The sequence below is a fragment of the Phascolarctos cinereus genome, unplaced genomic scaffold (assembly GCF_003287225.1).
Source record: "Phascolarctos cinereus isolate Bilbo 61053 unplaced genomic scaffold, phaCin_HiC Scaffold_1;HRSCAF=81, whole genome shotgun sequence".
In the NCBI taxonomy this organism is placed as follows: Eukaryota; Metazoa; Chordata; class Mammalia; order Diprotodontia; family Phascolarctidae; genus Phascolarctos; species Phascolarctos cinereus.
In genome coordinates, this window is record NW_027555514.1 from 283369992 (window position 1) to 283383964 (window position 13973).

Below are 13973 nucleotides of genomic sequence, written 5' to 3' on the forward strand. Positions count from 1 at the left end.
TATTATAGTGATGGGAGATTTCAACTATGTAAGCATGTGCCGGTGTTCTCTCTCTGCCAAAAGAAGAGAAACTAATAGATTTGTGACTTGCCATAATGATAATTTCGTCTTTCAAAAAGTGAAAGAAGCAACAAGAGGAACAGTTATTCTAAACTTTATTCTTAAAAAAAAAAGAAAAAGCTAATGATGAAGTAAAAACTACAGGAGCTTTGGGAGGCAAGGGACCACTCAGCCATACTGGGCAAGAAATCTGAGAACAGTCTGATGTGCACCCTTATTCCTGAGAAGGCAGTTTTCAAAGTGTTCAGTGGCAGGTGGCCCAAATGGGATGGGAAGCTCTCATGAATAAAATTCTGAAGACACAAGCAGAAGTGATACTTGTGAGGATGAAGAAGGAATGCTGTATAGACCAATGTGGATGCACAGGAAATTCAGATTTCTAAGACATGTTTCTAAGGGCTGCTAACTTAAAACGAATAAAAAACATTACCTCAATCTTATGGGAGCCAAGAGTGGCCACAAATGCTAAGGAAACATAAGGGGTTTTGATTGTTTTAGTAGTAACATGGGGCAAGAAAAAACTCAAAGAATGAGCAGAACTGGTGCTCACAATGCACAAAATGACAACAATGAGGGGATGATGCTACTCTACTCTTTTCTCTTCTAAGGAAAACTATCTTTGGGTTGAGAAGGCTACAACCAAACGGTTATCTGTGAGAATGAGTTAGGCAGAATCGAGGTGCTCTTATTGTGTGTGACTCACTGGGCCCATTCGGATGAACTACATCCAGGGCACTGAGAAAAGGCGCAGGAGCAATGCTGAGCCACTGTGGGTGGTCTTGGGAAGACCTCGCTTTCAGAAAGGGCAAGAGACAGAGACTCATCACACAGTTCTGGCTCAGCAGCCGATCAACAATCCATCTCTTTACTACATAGTTAGCATACTGGACATAGAAACTGTCTGTAACTAGCTCCAAATCAAGGGCAGGGTCCTTCAATCATATGCCATCATGACTTTCTAGAAGCAAGCTCCTCCAGACTTCTCAACACGGACTGGTGGCAGGCACAGCCCGCCTGTCGTGCTTGGTGGATGGCACCCTGTTGGCCAGGTCCCTGTCACGTTATCCATGACTTTGAGGAAGGCAAGGTGGCACGCTCACTGATGTGCAAACGACATGGCCCAAAGGGCAAATGAGCTTGTCAAGCAAGCCAGCTCACACCACAGAATGAGTGTTTCAATGCATGAAATGGCAGTCAAGATAAAAAAATATCTTAGCAGGCTAGAGTGACCACTGGGTTAGAACTAATCCAGTGAAACTGAACGAGGCCAAATGAAGAGTCCCACATGGGACTCTTCACCCAGGGTGAAGGATGCATAGCCAGATCACAGCTACCATGAAACAGACACAGGAGTGCCAGTGAGCTGCCCAACTAAAGAAGCCAGGGCTTCAGTCAATCCTGAGCATTTACTAAGCCCCTACTATGTGCCAGGCTCTGTGCTAAGCCCTGAGGATACAAAAAGAGGCCTCGAGGAGCTCATGATCTACTTGGTCAGTTGGCCACCTCCTTTTTCTCTTCCGCCCTTTCACGTTTGCACTCGGCCCCTCAGCTTTTGACATGCAGAACGATGCCGGCAAGTTCGTGGATCTGTACGTGCTGTGGAAATGCTCCGCGAGCAACAGATCGTCGGGACCGAGGACCGCGCGTCCATCCAGATGAACGTGGCCGTGATTGAAAATGGCACGGGCAGATTCAATGGCCAGTTTAAAACTTATGCAATTTGTGGAGCAATTCATAGAATGGGAGAATCTGAAGACTCTATTCTCCGGCTGGCAAAAAGTGATGGTATTGTTCCAAAGAATTTCTAATTGAAGAAATCTTGTGGAAAAATGTCTTACTAAATCAGAAAAACAGCAAAAAAACAAAACCAAAGCAAAGTAAAACACAATCTACTCTGTTCTTGTCAGGCCACTTCTGGAGTCCTGTGCTCACTCTAATTTAGGAAAGCCAGAGAAAAGCTGGCGTGTAGATAGAAGAGGGATCAGGTGACGGAACAAGGGGTGTTTATCCTGGAAAAGACAAGATTTCAGAGAGATGAGAGAGGTGAAGGGCCTCAGATGCCTGGCCCCAGAGGGCAGTACCAGGGCAGGGGTTACTGCAGGGCTACAGGCCAGGCTCAGGTCCTCAACGGCTGCTGGGATGTTTTCTTTTTTGTCTGAGACACTGAATAAATGTTTATTGCTCTGTTGAGGCGGAAGCCCCCAACAACAACACCTTCCAACATGGAATATGATGCATTCCACTATTTTCGCCCCCACCGTAGGTGTTCAGGCACTGGCTGGAAGAGAACTTGGGGGCAGGCTGAAAAGGTGAGGTTTGGTCAAGTACAAGAGGACTAGGCAAGGGGCTCTTCACCTGGGGTTCATCCACTTGGTTTTTAAAAAAATACTGTGATGAATAAAGGAACATAGCATGTTTCTTTTGCATCCTGTGTACTTTATTTTATGCATTAAAAAGCCTTCTGAGAAGGGCTCCCTCAGCTTCACCCGACTGCCCCAAAGGGGTCCATGACACAGAAGGGTGAATAATCCCTAGACTAGATGCCTCTGAGGTCCACTGTGACTCTCAGATTGGAGGACTTTTGTGAGATCAATGCTTTTACCTTGGGCTCAAGCAGGCTGCCATTAGAGGGAAAGCACAGGTCATTTGGCTATTTACTTTCTCCCTGCAGATATGAGGCAGGGCAAGATCACATGACTGGCCTCCTGAGCATTCTCTCTTCACCACCTCTTTAAAACCACTGTATTCTTGGTCCCTCACCAATTTACTTCCTCTGCAAAGGACCATTGAAGGAAAGACACCTGTCAAGCTACCATACACTTCCCTACCTGCAGACAGAAACTCCAGACTACAGACAACCCTCCCCACATGCCACAAAAACAAAACAAAATTTAAAAAACTATCAGGCAGATGTCATCTTTCCCCACACAAATTATCACAAAAGAGCATGACGTCCGTGGGAATCAGTATGCCCTTACTGAGTCTGACACTGCAGGTCAGGGAGGGGGGAGAGATCTACCTCTGAGTGTCATTTTTATCACTGGTAACATAAACACTAGAAATGGAAGGATAGGAAGGGAGACACTTGCCCATCAGAGGCATAGGAAGGGGAATGAATGGGTCAGTATATAATCAGACTCGATAAAAGAAAAGTTCACTTTCCAGAGGAAAGGAGAAAACAAGATATTTATTCTAACTAGACACACATCTGTAAGAGAACTGAAATTCAAGGTGGGTCTGGCCTAGGAATGTCTATTTGTATATGAATCATTTGCCCTTGTCATCACTTCCCATCAATCTAAATGCCAAGTCATTCAAATAGTTCCCTACAACTGTGGTAAGAAAAGAGAAGGGTTTCTGAGAGGTGGAGTTAGAGAAGCTAGGAGCCATAATGGGGGAGAAAGAAGAAAATGGCCAAAGGCAGGGCTCCTGAAGTTCCGAAGGGTGAGATTCGAGAGTCAAGTGGACTGGGACTGTTCACCACCGAAGCCAAGTCATCATGCCTTTGGGTGTGTGCCCACGTCCGTCACATTCCATATTGATGCCTCGTCATTACAAACATTTGGCACCTTGTGAATGCTGAACAAATGATTTTTATTGATGGATGCCACTTCCTCATTCTGAATAATGAGGGGAAAGTAAGGCTTCTCTAGATAGGGCCCAGACTGGGTGCAGGTGAGCCAAGAGGCAGCCCCTAGATGGAAGAAGAAGAGTGCGGGCAGGATTGTTCTGGGGACATTTCCGGAACCTTAAACTTGTCCCCGCTGAAAACACTCAGCAATACCAATATTTTCCTGGCAACACTACTGGACATGGTGGCCTATCATAGATAATAGATGTTAATGATAGCTAACATTTATCTAGAATGTACTATATGCCAGGTGCTGGGCTAAGTACTTTACAGTCATTGTCTCATTTGACCACAACAACCCTGAGAAGGAGGTGCTTTTATCACCTCGTTTTACAGATGAGGAAACTAAGGCAAACAGAGACAAATTTGCCCAGGGTCACACAGCTAGTAAGTGTCTGAGACCAGATCTGAACTCGGGTCTGCCTGACTCCAGGCCCAGCACTCTATCTACTGTGGCCCAGATCTCAACATAAAGATGCTTGGTCACTATATGCAGGCTATAGAACATTGGATGAAAGAAGTGGTGTGGACACCATTGCTGAGGGGCCAGGACGTGCATAAGCAGGGAGGGGCTGGGCAAAGGACAGCAGGTGGACAGGCTGAGTGTTTCAAGAGCATCCCTAAAACACTGAAAGACCTTGAGAAAGGCTGCCAGTACATATTACCGGTCAAACACAGTGTCCAGACAGGCTCCTACTCAGAGCCCCCCTAGCTTGTGAAGGACCTGCCGGAGTGTCTGCTCCATTCACAGCCTTCCAGAGAGCTAGAAGTTGTGGGTTCAAATCCCAGCTTGGCCACTTCAGATCTGTGCCACTGTGGGCCTCAGCTCCTGTAGCTGTAAAAGAAGGAGGCTGAACAGGACGGCCTCTGAGTCTGTGATGCTACGGTCCATCCTCAGGCTGGGAACTCAGGGGTGTTTTCTCAGCACATCGAGACCTCAGGAGACGACTGTAGGAGGCGAGGTCTACAAGCAATAAAGGATGCAGGCACTGACCTTGCAGAGCTTACGGTTAAGCTTTGGAGATGGAAATACCACGTATCCCATGATCCTCCGGGACAGATCGGATACACAGGCGCTATGGAAGTAAGGAACAAACAACCCCAATAGGATGGAAAGACTCTCTGAAGGAGCTGAGTTACCTAAAACTTCTGACTCAGAAATCACGGTGACAGCCTGCTAGAAAGGGTATTTCAGGTGAGGAAAGAGAGTGAGCAAAGGCCCAGAGAGGGGACTTGGGAGGTCATGGACAAAAAATGGCAAGCAGATTGGCTGGGCCGGCCAGAGGCTGAGCAAAGGGGAGAGCGGATCAGTTTGGAGAGGAACGTGAAGCCAGGCGGCAGAGGCTTTCGGCTGGGGGCTGAGCAGTTTGGATTTATGAGGAGAGGCAAGAAGGAGCCACCGGAGAGTTGGGGGTTTTTATGCTGAGGAGTGACATGATAACACAGTTAGTGAGGAAGGCTATTCCTGTGTCCTTTTTTCTTCAAGGAAGAATTGAAGAAGGAAGATCTTAGAACTGAGGAAACCCAAAGGCTACTGTTATAACTGAGGTTTAATGTTTCCTTTCCTATTGCCCTACAGAGTAGTGTCCAGACCCCTTTTCCTGACATTCAAGGCTCTCCACAATCTGACATCATCTTACCTTTCCAGCCTTATTTCAAATGACTCCCATCTAGGTCCTCTGTACTCTGGCCAAATTGGGCTAACACCCTCACCCTATCCCCACAGTGTAGACGTATCTGGCAATTTCTTAACGTCGTGCCTTTACACAAGCCACTATTCTCCGTTCCTAGAATTTCCTCTCCTCCTCTCGCTCATATGCCAATTTCTCTATGGAATCTCCCTTTTCAGCAACTACCTCCCCCAGGAGCTCACTTAGCACTATGATTTATACCTTTCTAAAGTACTTGCCAGTAGAATGGAAGCCCCTTGAGGGCAGGGGCTGTTTCATTTCTCTCTTTGCATCTCCAGCGCTTAGCACAGTGCCTGGCCACATCACCATACCACTTAATGAATGTTTACTGAATTTGGTGACTCACAAAATAATGTATATTATAGTTCCCTAAGTTTCTCATCTACCCACCTAGATGCTAAGTCCTACGAGGAGAGAAGGTTGGTGTCTTTGTCTCAACTTGGTCTCTTCCTCAGTACCTGACATGGGGCTTGGCACACAGTAGGTTTGTTAAATGTTAGATATTGAATGAATTTAAGTAAAAGGAGTGCACAGACACTGCTAAGAAAGTATGTGCTGGAATCATCTGCTCTGGGCCTTCTTTTTTACCATCTAGCTCCTCTCACATGTTGATCTCCTCAGCTCCCATGGGCTCAGCTGCCATCTTTATGCCTATGACAGCCCTAGTCTTTCTTCTGGGCACCACTCTTGCATCACCAACAGCCTATTGGACATTTCAAACCGGGTTTCTCATTGGCCTCTCAAACAGAACTCATCCTCTTTCCCCCAAACTCAACCCCCTTCTGCGTTTCCCTCTGACTGTCTAGGGCAGCCCTGCCCTGTCAGCCTTCAGGATCACAACCTCAGGGTCATCCTCAGCTCCTCACTCTCATTCACCACTGCCCCTTCTAGCCCTCACGCTCATCTCCAAGCAGCCGACAGATCTTGCGTTTCTATCTCAGCAGCATCTCTAGTACCCATCCCTTTGTCTCCGTTCCCGCAGCCACCATCCTCATCATCTGGTCCCTGGGGTTGGTGTCGTCCCAAGAAGGCCCAGAGCCAAGCCTGACCTCGACCTCCCTACCCTCACCACTGGCTTCCTACGATTTCTACAATCCAATACAAGCTTCTCTGCTTGTATGTAAAGCCCTTCAGAAGCTGGTCCCTTCCTCCCTTCCCAGTCTTCTCACTCTGTGGTACAACCACGCCGGCCTGCTTGGCTCCACTTCCCACCTCCCAGCCATTGCACTGGCAGTCCTCCATGCATGGATGCTCCCCTTCATCATCTCCACATCCTGCAATCCCTGTTTTCCTCCCAGACTGAGCTCAAGAACCACCATCTGTGCAATGGGCTTCTTGGTTTCCTCATAGGCTAATGTGTCCCCACTAAGATTACCTTGGACCTCTTTTGTATGTCCTCGTGTCTAGACGTTTAGCAATCGGTGAACAAAGAAGCATTAAATGCTTCGCGTGTGTCAGGCATTGTAGGAAGAGCTAAGATGCTAAGAAAGGCAAAAACAGTCTCTGCCCTCAAGAAGCCCACTTTCTTATAAACACATGTAAATAAAATGATGCATACAAGAGACATGAGAATGTAACTTCCTTGAGAGCAGAGACTTTTTTCACTTTTGTCTTTTTATCCCCAATACCTGGCACAATGCCTAGTACTGTACATAGTAGGTGCTTAATAAATGCTGGCTGGTTGATTGATCACTAATAGAATTTAAAAACGGAAGCACCTTAGGGAATATCTAATCTGATCCCTTTATTTTACAGATGCTTGATTAAGAGACATGACGAAGGTAGTTGGGAAAGAAGTTTAGTTTTGAATTTGATTAAAGAAACTTGCTTATAAAGTATGAAAATAATATGGTGGTACCTTTTTCATTTCTTTGTAATGTTTCCACTGCCTTGTTTCAGGTACTATAATCAGGGTGTGCTATTTTACCTGCCATCATATTGTGAATCTAATAATAGGTGTTACATTTCAGCGGAGCTCTTGCTGTGACCAGTTCTTCTATGAGTAAGATAAATAGTATCCTATTACAGATTACAAAGCACAGAGCTGGCAAGCAGGACATGAGATAAAAGCTGAAATGTATCTTTCACTGGCTTAAAAACGCCTGTGTGAAAGAGAACCTGCCTACCTTGTAACTATGGCAGTCAAAGACATCTGTGCCTGCCCTCTGGCCACACCTTCTCAGCTTCTTCCTTCCTGTCAAGAATCTGTCCCCCCTCCCTTACCAATTCCCCCCTTCCCTCATCCCGCCGGTTTCAGTTCTTTCTCCATTGAGATCGCTCTCAATTCTATGGATCTCCAGACCCAGATTCTTCCCAGAGTTCCAGTATCAGCTGGCCCGCCATCCAGGAAGCTGCCAAATTGAGCATCCTCTCACATGGGGCTGGCGGCATAACCTTCCTGGCTAAGGCACTCTGGGGGCTGCCTCACCTCCAGAGCAAAATATAAACTCTTTCATTTGGCTTCTGAGGCTGAGAAAGATTAATGTTGTGCTGTGTTATTTAATAACTAATATCTCTCTGGGCTCCATCCTTTGGCTCATCCTGATGGAGCCCACTTCTGAAGAGCAGATAATTCCTAAAAGGCCTGACCAGTCTGGTGGTCACTCCTAGCCCATTAGGCATCTGCTCTTTAACCAGCTTGGGCTGGGCCCCTCTCTGTTGGGACCCTGGCTTCTGTCTGGATCTCACAGAACAATTAGCATTCCCCAAGTGCTGGAGCAGGCATTATCAGCCACATCTGAAGGCCTTCCCACTTTCCCCAGCTGCAGACTAATCCTACCCTCATTAGTCTTGCCTCCACCCCCAACAATGAATAATAGGGAGGAGCTGAGAACTTTTAACCCCTGTCTTCGCGAAAGTATCTCCCAACTGGGATTACCTCGCCTTTGCCAGGAGAGGTCCCGAGCAGTGTCAGGCCAATCAGAAGGAAGACACACCTAGGTTTTAAAGGCCCAAGCGAGGCCATTACCTGATTTATTGGTTACTGCTAGCCCAACTAATAAATTGATTGTGCTTGGAACTCTGTCTCTCAAAATTTCTATGGAGACAAGGCCCTCACCATCTGGCCCCAGATTACCTCCCCAGGCTTTTGGCCCCTAATCGGGACTGGAATGCACTCCCTGACCACTTCCACTTTATAGAATCCCTCTTCTCCTTTACAGCTCAGCTCCAGGGGCCCCTCCTGCCAGGGCCCCTGTCCTAGGTCTCCTGGATCCCTCGCACCTCCAGAAATTCCTCTGGCTGAAGTCTGTGCTTCTTTGTCCATGCCTGTGTTGTTTCTCCTTGAGGGCAGAGGCTGCTGGGACATTCAGTTCTCTGTTCCCGGCACCACGGAATCATTAGGCACCTCCATGTTTTTTGAATGAACAAATGACTGTCCTCAACTGAACTAAGTATCTTCTTCCTCAAATGTTCTCCCTATTTCTGCTGTCCCACTCACCCCGCTTGAACCCTAACAGGAATCTCTGACTCTTCCTTCTTTCTCATCCCCTATATCAAATCCGTGGCCAAGCTCTAACAAAACTCGCCACTGGAATCCACTCTCTCCTCTCCCTTCCTACTGCCCTCAGGCCCCAATACTTTGATTGCTCTTTACATTCCTGGCTACCAGATTGTCAGGTTGGCCTTTAAAATCTTTTCCGTTTGAATCCAATATGCTCGTCAGCCCACAACTGTAGACTAGTAACATAGTCAATGTCTGCGGCTCAGCGCTGGCAGGCTCAGAAGCCTCGCGTCTATAGACTAGGAACGGTTTCTTGAAGAAAGTCAGAAGGCCCTGGGCATGCCCCAGAAAGCGTTACCAAAAAATGAAGCTGTCTATTCTGACAGGTAATGGCTGGTTGTGGATGTGGTAGGCATTTCCAAATCATTTGTCTGTGTACAAGCAGACAATCGAGTTGTTAGAGCAAAATCAATATCAATTAGGAAAAAGAACAAAAATACAAAGCTGAAACAACTCCAATCTGGCCAGTGTAAACAAGTTATTGATGCCTTCCCGCCTCCTCCAAAAAGGGGAGAAGAATGAATAAAAGAACAGTTGAAACAATTTAAAACAATTGCTACAGTGAGGAGACCAAAAGAACCCAGAAACCACCTCAGCCAGCAAATCCTTGATCCTCTTGCCAAGTAGACAGATATAGCAGCCAAGGGCAATACTAATTTGGAATGTAAACTCATTTGTAAAATTTCACAGTGCAGGATAGGGAAAGATTATGCATGCCGTTGCCTCATGAAATAGGAAGAAACAGTAGAGGAAATAAAAGTTGAGAAAAAGCTTGTCAACAGACTCGATTAGGCTGAAAGGTATTTAAAGATGAAAACAGGACAATAAGCAAATAAAAAATGGAAAAGATCTGTCATGCTTTCCATTAAAAACTCTTCTTCTTCCTCAATTACACCGTATTCACCAGATTTGGCTTCTAACATCACATATTCTAACGTGTTCCAGGAAGAAGTAGAAATAGCCCCAAATAAAGCAAAGATGGGAAGAGCAGTTAAGCTAGACCAAGTGTATACAGAACAGGTTTTTGTTGGAGGCAAAGAAATGTAGCAAAGAGATTTAAGGTGCTCATTACCGTTAGTGCAAATAATGAACCATTGGAAGTGATCTCCTTATTCAAATTTTCATTGCGTATTTCCACAGGACTAGAACTGATCTGTACATATATTATAACTTTGAATGGTGCAGGTTCAAATAATGCAACCACTCCATGGGGAGTCATTATTTTAAATAATCAGGACCTAACTGTAATTTATATATTTAATGTATTAATTTAAAATAGACATTAACCATTTCTGTTAAATTATACCAATCAACCAGCAAGCGTTTATTAAGTCCATGCTAAGTCCTAGGAACATAAGGAAAAAGCAAAAATAGTCCCTGTCCTCATGGAGCTTACATTGTGACAGGGTGTTACATTGTGACATATATATAAATTTGTGGATATAAACCAGAGTAGATGGAAAGTACAGAATATACTTAAAACAAATCTTTTAAATATTTTTGGTTACAAGTATATGATAGAAAAAAAAACTATAATAAGTAAGACGTATTTTCCTTTTGATATATTTCCTGTCCATATCTTGGGAAGAGAGAGAAGGTGGCATTGAGGCTAGAGAGCTGGTCTGGGAATTTGGAAGACCTGGATTCAAGTCCTGCCTTCAACACACACTGGCTCTCAGATCCCAGGCAGTTTTCTCAGACTAGGAGCAGGTGCCAAACTGTGTTGGCACAGAATGTTCCTCACAGGAGCTCTCTGTTCTGATGAAATCACAGGCCCGCTGGAACTGGAGAAAACTTCATTTGGACAAACAATTCAATGTTACTGGTAGCATGTATTGTTTTCCCTCCACTGAAGTCTAACTCTGATGCTGTATAGAGCCTCGGAGCGACCCTGGGGCCTGCAGCATTTAGCACAGTGCCTGGCACATACCAGGTGCTTAGTAAGCACTCACTGCTTGACTGACTTGTATTGGTAGGGTGCAAGCTCCAACAGGCCATACCAAACTGGAAAGGCTGTGGGCCTCTTGTTCGTGGACCAGCCTGGGTAAGTTTGAAGCCTCATCACTGGCTCTTAGGTGAATCTTCAGAACTTATGAAAGCGTCTTATTGCAACAGCTTTCCGTGGAGGAAGTGAATTATCTGTGCTTCCTAAGCCTTAAAGCACTCCATAAACATGAGTGCTGTGACTACTCTGATGCCAAAGATGATGACTGTGAAATGAAATCATGCATCTCATGAAGTGCTGAACTTTATTGCCTATAAACACAATGATAAGAAAATAATATTTCAAATCAGCTCATGAGACAGGGCATGTGGATATAATCACCTATTTTGAGCCAAGTAAAGCTGGAATAATGATTTAATTTTCCCAAAGAAATAGAGGTGCTTCTTTTTTCAATCTCTAGTAAGATAGCTCAGTTTTTTTCTTTTTTTTTATAAATGGATCATGGAGGTGATATAATTATAAACAATTATAAATTAACATGAGTAAATTATAAATATATCACACAATACAATTAATAAAATATTAATATAGGTTAAGTTATAAATGTCATTATAAATGGAGGGAATTAATAAGTGTAAAATCTTCATTGCTAAGTAACATCTTTTATAACGCTAAGTGCTCAACCAATAATAAATAATTTTGCCCAATAATAAATATTGCTGAAAACCAGGTAGGTCATTTCCATACCAATAATTCCCCTTTTTTTCGGCCAGAATCTAAACCCAATCTGATAGCTGCCAGAATGTCTAGGCATAGGGCCAGTCACCGCACTCCGGGAAAGCAGCGAGATCATTAGATGCCTAATGGCCAAAGTGTTTATGACAATTGGGGCCATTCCCGGAACCTGAAGTGATGATGGGGTCATTTGGGCCACCCTGGGAATACATATTCTGTGGGGAACTGGCTGGTGGTTGAAGCAGCCCAGAGAAACAGAGACAGAAGAGAATTTCCCCCATCAAACTAAGCCATAGTCAGGGGCAGGATTCTGAACCAAATGGTCCTCTCTTCGCTGCCTTGAGCGGCCATCCGCCTTGTCAGGAGTCCATGGAATTTGCATTCTCCAAGGCCGGGGATGGTGTCAGGCCAGGTGGCTCAGAAGCTCAGAGAAGTCAGAAGCAGTCCTGAGGTCCCAGAATGTAGGCTGGGCTGCTCTGGGCCAGGGCCCCAGGGGGCTTCTCCTTGGCTTATGGAGAGTACGACGCTGCTGTTTCTAGCCACGGCATGCTTCGCCATGAAAAGTACCTGCAGGCTTGAGCTTTCTGTTGAGGGTGCTGCATGATATCAAGTGAAAAACTGGATTTCTAAAAAGCTAGGATTCCCTTGATCCCCAGATCTGTCCCTTTCCCCCAACTTGTGTCTCTATGAATGGCAGCACCATCTGTCCAGGATCCCAAGCTGCACTTGGAGTCAGTCTTGGACTCTTCTCTGTCTCCTGCCTGGTCAGGTGCCAATTCCTGTCATTTTCACTTCCAAAATCTCTCTGCCCTGTGGCCTCCTCCTCTCCCCCACTCCTTCGGCAATCTCTCTAACCCAGGCCCTTCCTTCTGCTCTCCCATCTACTCGTCATCATCTCCAGATCTTCCCGCCTCCCTTGTGTAAGCGCTATCCTACATATCATTGCCCATGTCACCTTGCTGCTATACCACTATACTTCAATTTCATTCAACTCTATTCAGTAAGCATTTATTAAGTGCCTTTGCAATAGAGGGCACTGGGCTGGTTGTCAAGGATAGAACTATATGCAGGAAATAGGCCATGTCCTGTGGAGCTGACTTTCTACTGGAGGGAGGGTACAAGTACACAGAGAAAGAAATCCTAAGGCTAGACAAAGTAATGTCAGGAGAAGGTGCTCTTTTAGATCTGGAAGCAACCTTAGAGGCCTGTGACCCCAATTCCCTCATTTTAGATATGAGGAAACTGAGTCACAGGGAGGTTGAATGACTTGCCCAGGCTCACACAGCTAGAAAGCAACTGAGACAAAATTTGAACTCGGGTCTTCAGTCAGGGGTGTGCTGGTAAATATTTAACAATTAGTTCTATGAAAAAATACACAGACCCCACTTTTAAGTTCCTTCTGCTCTATCAACATTTTGTCCATGGCTTTCTCAAATCTAAACAATCAACTAACAATAATTCAAGCCCGATAGAGAGCATGTGCCATTTCTGAGGTGGAAATGCTCACGCTGAAAATTAAACAATCAGCTCCCACCATGGCACTGGTGCCAGCACACCCCTGTCAGTGCCCAGCATGCTTCCTCCTCTCATTCCTCACCTGGTGGGGGAGGGGAAAGACCCAGAAAGGGAAATCAAGAAAAGCCCCTCCCATAGGCAGGGCAAGTGTGGGCCAAGCCCTGCAGGAAGATTGAGGTTCAAGCAGGGAGAGGGAGGGGGGAGCACATTCCAGGCAGGGGAGAGTCTGGACAAAGGGATGGAAGGGGGAACGAAACTGGGGCTCTTTCCCTTTGTCTTGCCCAGGCCCAAGTCTCCTTTCCCAGCAATCTCCTCTGCTGAGTCTGAATTTTCATTCTGAACTTACGAACCACCCAGAACAGGCATTGGGATTGTACACATCAGACTGCGTGTCTCTCTTACGGACAGATTGCTTTTCTTTTAAAACATGTAATAAAATTCAGCCTGAAGCTTCTGAAGCTGCCCGGCTGGCCTGCCTGCCTGCTGTCTCCCCAGTCGTCTCTAAGCCATGGTAAGCACACAGCTCCCTAACAGAGGTTGTCTTTATCTGTTGGAATGTAAGCTCCTGGAGGGCAAGGACCGTTCCGGGCTTAGTACAGTGCCTGGCCTGCAGTAAGCCCGGAATAAATGCTTTTCCAGTGATTCATTCATTCACATGTGGAGCACAGCAAGTAGGCCAGTCCTCTATTCAAAACCTTCAGTGAGGGGGCAGCCAGGTGGCTCAGTGGATACAGCACCGGCCCTGGAGTCAGGAGGACCTGAGTTCACATCCAGCCTCAGGCCAAACACTTGACACTTACTAGCTATGTGACCCTGGGCAAGTCACTTAACCCCAATTGCCTTAAAAAAAAACCACAACCTTCGGTAAGTCCCCACTGCCTACCGAATAAAGCT

The 13973-nt window shown here is 45.8% G+C and overlaps 1 protein-coding gene and 1 pseudogene across 2 annotated transcripts in view; one reads left to right on the forward strand and one right to left on the reverse strand.

The window, feature by feature from the left end:
• The window catches only part of ENTHD1 (ENTH domain containing 1), a 120186-nt gene that overhangs the window by 16336 nt on the left and 89877 nt on the right, over window positions 1-13973 (reverse strand). The gene's annotated exons all lie outside the window — the stretch shown is intronic.
• On the forward strand, window positions 1618-1868 carry LOC110205811 (small ribosomal subunit protein eS21 pseudogene; annotated as a pseudogene).